This window comes from Benincasa hispida, chromosome 5 (assembly GCF_027475165.1).
Source record: "Benincasa hispida cultivar pf3 chromosome 5, pf3_genome.v1.1, whole genome shotgun sequence".
NCBI lineage: Eukaryota > Viridiplantae > Streptophyta > Magnoliopsida > Cucurbitales > Cucurbitaceae > Benincasa > Benincasa hispida.
In genome coordinates, this window is record NC_143482.1 from 19,075,674 (window position 1) to 19,081,884 (window position 6,211).

The following is a 6,211-nucleotide window of genomic DNA, read 5'->3' on the forward strand; positions in this document are numbered from 1 at the left end:
CAAAACAAGCTTGAATTAGGGAAAATGTAGGTGAAGTACTGGTTTTTCAGCAGTGTGAAGAACACTTCTTCAAATAGATTTTTCAACAAAAATCTCTTCAATACATCACCGATTTTCACTTCAAAAGTGAAGTTTATATTGCATGACATTCAAGCAATAAATCTTCTGCATGAATTCCAGCTCAAGCTTGAGAATTTGGTCTATAAAAATAGTGGAACCATGAATGAGTTGCTAGATTGAAGAAGTGGGAAATTCCTACTTTTCCAATTTTTCTCATTTTCCAATCTTTATTTCACTTTTGAAACTTTTCCAAAATTAAAATTAATATATAACTTTTCAATTTTAATTCTTTAATTAAAATTGAGTTTTTCTTAATTTTACAAAAATTAATTCAATAATTAATTTTTCTAATAAAATTAATAATTAATCATTAATTAAACAATTTAATTAATTCTATTTAATTTAATATCAAATATAAAATTAATTAATCATGAATCTACTATCATGAATCTCTATTCATGAATTTAAAATTTAAATCATATTTAAATTGTAACCAATTCTCCAATTTTGTTTAATTCCAAAATCAAGCATGTAATTATATCACATATAATTACTAATTCTCTTAATTTGTATTTGAATGATTCAAATCAACTTATCACACTACTTTAAGGCTAATCCCTTTGTGAACTAGTAGGGGGACCTAGTGGACCTACAAATCATGGGCTCCAACGATTTGAGATTAATTTACTAAACTTTTTACACCGAATTAATCCCCATTCATTAACTACTTGATCACTACACTAAAGCTCAGAGTTGCACTCCCCTCACTGTAGGTATACTGTGTCCACACGATATAGCCATGATTACTAAGTTAACCCTTCACAGTTTGTTCGTAATAATGACTAGGTCAAATGGCTGTTTTACCCCCGAGATTACCTATTGTTCCTTAAGTTCCACTGATCCTCTAATGAATAATTGGTTTGTGATCTGATCATCAAACCGAGTCTCTCTCAGGCCAATGAGAAGGTGGGGCCCCTTGTTTAAGACCCAGAGTCAGCACTTAAGGGAACAACCTCTCTACTATCCCTAAAAGCACGTAGAAGTGAATTCCATCTTGCACCCTATGTCCCGAGCTATATACCCGATCTTACCCCTGAAATGCGAGGCTTATTGAGTCAGCGCTATTGAGCCAACTCTCATCTATGCAAATCTATGGATAATCTCAAATAAATAGGAGTTCATAGTTAGATCAAGATTAAGGTCAAGTTACCTAGGTCATCGTTTTGAAATAGTCAATCTTAAACAGTAAACATCATTATAAAGTAAGAGTGATCTATTTCTTGGTCCGATATTTGATAACTTGTAGAAATACAAGTTATTTATGCTGCTCAATTTAGATATTGCAGTTAAAAGAGAGAAAAGTTGCATCGATTGTATGGAAATTGGCTAATAAATACAAGAATTATAATTTGTCATCAATACACCCAATGACACCATTGCGATAGTAGAAAAGAATATTTAAAGTCTGTTTTGCAGGACAACAAGTCACCGTATGCGTTCATGACTAAAGATAAAAAGAAAAACGCATCTACATTGCATTGCGCCCATCATTCAGGAATGAATAGACGATCAATGCAATGATGGCACATGCGACAATCGATCAAGAGCTAAGTGATCAACGCAACTTCAACCGCATGCAGTAATAAAAAACAACACCGCATGTAGGCAAACGATCAAAGATGCAAGAGAGCAATGCAATTGCAGAGGATCCAGACACGTGTATATCGGACCATTGTGCATTTCTAACGGGATTGATTGCATAACAGAAGGAATATTCACTCTACCATTTCTGGAATGCCATAACAATAAAGTGGGGTCCACACTGCAGAGAGTCAAAGCTGAGCCTATAAATAGCCTCTGAAATTCCATTGCAAAATATACTTGATACGGGCATATTTTGATATTTGTATATTAAGAGAGAGAGACTGGTTTGAGTGCTGATTGGAGAAGATCTGGGAAGATTTAAGAAACAAGGCCGAGAGGTGAGTCTCAGGATAAATCCTTTCAATCCCCACCGTTGAAGCTCTATACGAAGGTCACTTCTATCGGACGAGCAAGTCTGAGAGGGAAGCTCTTCTCTACATTCAATCCATTCGCCGGCAAGCAAATCCACAGTCTAGATCTGTGTAAAGATGTTGCCACCCCTATCTCTTCATCATCAATTGTATTCATCTTCTTAATCTCTATCATCCACACCATGTATCAGACGCTAAATATTAGTATTGAATGTCATGATCATTTTCATCTCCATATTTCTGTCTATTTTTGTTCATCCGTAATGCGTTTTCTTCACAATGTTTTCTTAATCCCTTGGTAATTAGCATGAATCTAACAAGTAAATTAATATGTGCTAAAGAAATAAATATTTTTAGCTAAAGCATTCTGCCTATCGAGAGAAGGTTAAAAGAATGCATTAACTAAATCGAGAAGTACTTCCAGAGATGGAAGCAAACTTGCGTTCATTACGTTCATCCCTGTTTCACCACAGAGATGTGGGAACGCGGCCGATCATCAAGAGGTGTACGCCAAGGGAAAGTGGAACCTTAGTTATATCTTTAACACAATTATAACTTGCGATGTTTATATTAGTTATCTTCTCTATTTCTGATTCATACATAAAGACTTGCCACCGCATAACACGATCCTTTGTATAATCTTCACAGTCAGTCTCAAACTCAGTATCATGTATTAGTATCTTGTATCTTGTATCATAATAGCTTAGGTTTACTTTTATCGCACTTTACGTTATTATCGCAACTTTACTTTATCTAACAATTTTACGTTACTACAACTTTAAATACCTGTATAAACATACCTTTTATTAATTGAAAAACTCCCGGTCGTATATATCACTAATGTAACGCATTAACTAAGCAATCCTTGTGTTCGACCTCGGATCACTCCGAGAAACTTGCAGTGAAATTATACTTGTTTTCAACGCAATGAAACTTGTGACAACGCATAGCATACTACAAGAATTTCATTAATAATGCATACATGTAAAAGTAGTATCGCATAAAGTCTGAATAAGCATAACACATCATCCACATTCCATTCCATCCTAAGTCATCAAGTTTATGGCAAGATGAGCTTGTTTGATCCATCATTCGTCCCCATCCACATGCTTATTTAGAATCATTGCATTTTATGCTTGTCAAGTTTATGACGCCGTTGTCAGGGATTTGTAATGGTTATCATTGAGTATGTTTGTGATATTTTGTAGGACAGATCTCTTTGTACTAGTTGTTCATCACAAAGAGCAGCCTGACAGTTTATGTGGGACTGAACCAGAATTCAAAGCTGACCTAGAGATCGAGCATACATTTCGCGCAAGGGCACACCAGAACCGAGCAAGGCGAAAGAAGGGTAACATGGCAGATAATAATAATGACAATGTGGCTCCCGCAGGAAATCAAGGGGTGGGATGGCCAGTGCAAGATCTAGTTTTCCTTGCCGCTGACCACAATATTCCGATGAGGAACTATGCGGCGCCCAAACTGTATCACTTCTCACCAGGAATTGACCCATGGTTGTGGAGAATGTAAGCTTTGACATAAGACCGATTATGATGTAGATGATTCAGAATGTGGGGCAATTCGGAGGATTACAAAGAGAAGACCCGCATGCTCATTTGACGAGCTTTGTAGACATGTGCAATGCATTCTCCATGCCTGGTGTGACTCAAGAAGGACTTAGATTATATCTTTTCCCATATACACTGCGGGATGAAGCAAAGAGGTGGGCTCAGTCGTTAGAGCCAGATAAGATTAACGCATGGGAACAGTTGGTTGAAAGATTTATGAATAGATTCTTCCCTCCAGCCGTCAACGCAATGAGACAGAGGGATGGGTTGAATTTTGAACAAAAGGGTTACGAAACTTTGAGCACCGCCTGGGTGCGTTTTAGAAAATTAGTGAAGAGCTGTCTGCATATCGGGATTCCCGATTGCATTCTGATGGAGACTTTTACAATGGCTTAGACCAACCAACGCAAGCATTTGATGATGCCTCCGCAGCAGGAGGATTAATGGACAGATTGTATACAGAAGCCAAAAGCATCTTAGATCGCATCTCGCAACATTCAGATGAATGGTTAGATACTGGGTTCGAGGAAAGAGGTCTGGAGCAAGAGAGAACAGAAAGTGCCGATGTGTCAACTGATACAATGAGCACACTAGTAGATTAGATGACCACAATGACCTCGCTCATTCAGACTATGGCTGATCAACAAAGACATCTCTCTCAAGGTTCAGCGTAAGTTAATACGTTGACACACGTGGCTGCAATGAATTGCATTCAATGTAGAGAGGGACATCCAGTGGAAGTCCGCCCGTGGAATCAACAACAGTCGGTATACTCTATTTACAATGAACCGCTCGGAAACACCTACAACCCTGGTTGGCGGAATCACCCAAGTTTAAGTTGGGACGAGAATCACAACCAGGGGAGCCACAGTTTTCATCAAAACAGTTATCAAGGGAATCGAGGCAACCCTCTGGTCTTCATTAATCGGGATCATAGCCCACGTAATTTTCAAAGTGAACAACCCTATGACCAACCGTTCTTATATGATACCTCTTGCAATACCTCGTCTCTGGAGACGTCATTGAAACACTATATCGAGAAGAGAGAGGCAATTAGACAATCGCAAGTTGCCCCCCTTAGAGATTTGGAAGAGCAGATTGAATAGCTTGCGATTGAGTTGAAGAATACAACGCCTGGTACTCTGCATAGCAGTTCAGGAGCATCAGGGCCACAAGGTAAAGAGCAATGTCAAGCAGTGACATTGAGAATTGGTAAAACAACAGCCCCTGTGCCACCAGTACTAGATTCAATAACAAGACCAATGGATTTAACTGTCGATGATGACCAATCAACCAGTAATGGCAAAATTACCAGTTCAGAAGTAAGTACATCTACAAGAGATGTGTGGAAATGAATCTTGTTCTGAACTGGGATAAATTCCACTTTATGGTTGAAGAAGGAATTGTACTGGGTCATAAAATATCGAAGGCAGGGTTAGAAGTTGATCAGGCAAAAATCGACGCAATTTCCAAGCTATCCCCACCAGTGAACATGAAAACACTTAGGATCTTTCTGGGACACGCTGGGTTTTATCAAAGATTTATTCGCAACTTCTCTCAGATCGCAAGGCCCCTGAGTGCGCTCCTTGAAGCTGACCGTGAGTATGATTTTGATGATGCATGCACTAAAGCATTCAACACATTGAAAGATGCGCTCATCACCGCACTCATTCTGATTGCGTCTGATTGGACACAACCGTTTGCGTGATGTGTGATGCTAGCGGATATGTAGTGGGCGTAGTTTTGAGTCAGCGAAAGGACAAAGTTTTGCATCCTGTCTACTATGTGAGTAAAATGTTGAATGATGCGCAGAAGATATACAACCACAGAAAAGGAAATGCTCACAGTGGTATTTGCATTGGAGAAATTCTGACAGACTTAATCGGAACCGTGGTGGTGTATACTGATCATTCTGTGATCAAGTATCTAATGACAACGAAGGATGTGAAACCGAGGCTGATACGGTGGGTGTTGCTCCTACAAGAGTTTGACCTAGAAATCAAGGATCGGAAAGGCACTGAGAAACAAGTCGTTGATCATCTATCAAGATTGGAAAATTGCGAGGTTCAGGAGAAAGAAAAAGATATTGAAGAAAGATTCCACGATGAGCTGCTGACATCAGTAGGCATTAATGTTACCTGGTATATGCGGACATTGTGAACTTCATTGTTTATGGTCAAGTACTAGAGGATTATACTTACCAGCAGAAGAAGAAGCTGAGATATGCCGTCAAATTTTATTTCTGGGACGACCCATTCCTATATCGACTCGGACCTAATCACATTTTATGTCGATGCGTTCCTGAGCATGAAGTCAAGCACATTCTGGAGCTTTGTCATGAATCCTCATATGAAAGACACTTTGGGGGCAGCGGACTGCCGCAAAGGTCCTACAGAGTGGCTATTTCTAGCTAACACTATTTAAGGATGCCCATGCTCACATTGTTCAGTGCGATAGATGCCAGAGAATGGGGAATATGTCTAAAAGAAATGAAATGCCTTTGACGTCAATCTTGGAGGTCGAATTATTTGATGTATGGGGAATTGACTTTATGGGCCCATTTCCACC